The sequence below is a fragment of the Penaeus monodon genome, chromosome 23, assembly GCF_015228065.2.
Source record: "Penaeus monodon isolate SGIC_2016 chromosome 23, NSTDA_Pmon_1, whole genome shotgun sequence".
In the NCBI taxonomy this organism is placed as follows: domain Eukaryota; kingdom Metazoa; phylum Arthropoda; class Malacostraca; order Decapoda; family Penaeidae; genus Penaeus; species Penaeus monodon.
This window is the reverse complement of record NC_051408.1, coordinates 20,154,361-20,155,070: the sequence shown is the minus strand read 5'-3', so window position 1 is coordinate 20,155,070 and position 710 is coordinate 20,154,361. Positions and strand designations below refer to the sequence as shown.

At 44.6% G+C, this 710-nt stretch overlaps 1 protein-coding gene across 1 annotated transcript in view; it reads right to left on the bottom strand.

The window, feature by feature from the left end:
- LOC119588170 overlaps window positions 1-710 on the bottom strand; it is a gene marked incomplete at its 5' end in the record, with an annotated part of 23,637 nt that overhangs the window by 19,118 nt on the left and 3,809 nt on the right.

Below are 710 nucleotides of genomic sequence, written 5' to 3'. Positions count from 1 at the left end.
TAGCGCGCGCGTCTGTATGCAAGCGTGTGGGCGTATGTGTCAAACAAACAGGTACATATCTGACAAATACTAAAACCCACGAAAGCGCATGGCTGGCTGGTGACGTGCCACGTAAGGGCCACGCGCGACGACGCCTTCCGTCAACGTTATTACCCCTCCACCGTGTCATTCACGTCACTCCCTCCCTCCCTTCGGACACGCCAAAAAATACTCCAGTAAATTCCTTCCGAGAAAGCATTGCATTGGTCTTTTCCGTTTTACTATGAGGGATACTTGATGCCATTAATGCGATCCAGTCAGGGATGATAACAAAGATGAATGTTCAGAATTTCGAAAGGTTATAAAGTTAATACATCTTATTATCTAAAACTATTTTCTTCCATGCAACTGATCCCGGATCCATCTATCTAGCATAGGTAAATTAACATTTTAAGAGTAATCTTTAAAAAAAAAATTGAGTTTTAATGGATAAATCTAGGGGCTTGATATTGGATTTTTTTTATTTACTTCTATTTATTAGCGCTTTTCAAATCCGACCACAGAAGAGCAAGATCGACAATGAGTGTGGTATCTTGGGGATCACCGTAATTATCAGAGGCAGTCGAGTGGAGAGGGAACAGGAGGACCTGCGGGCTACGAGCGAGGGCGCCCATGGAGATCGTGAGGGGAAGGCGGGAAGGGTCGCAGGAAGAAACAGAAGCGACGAAAAG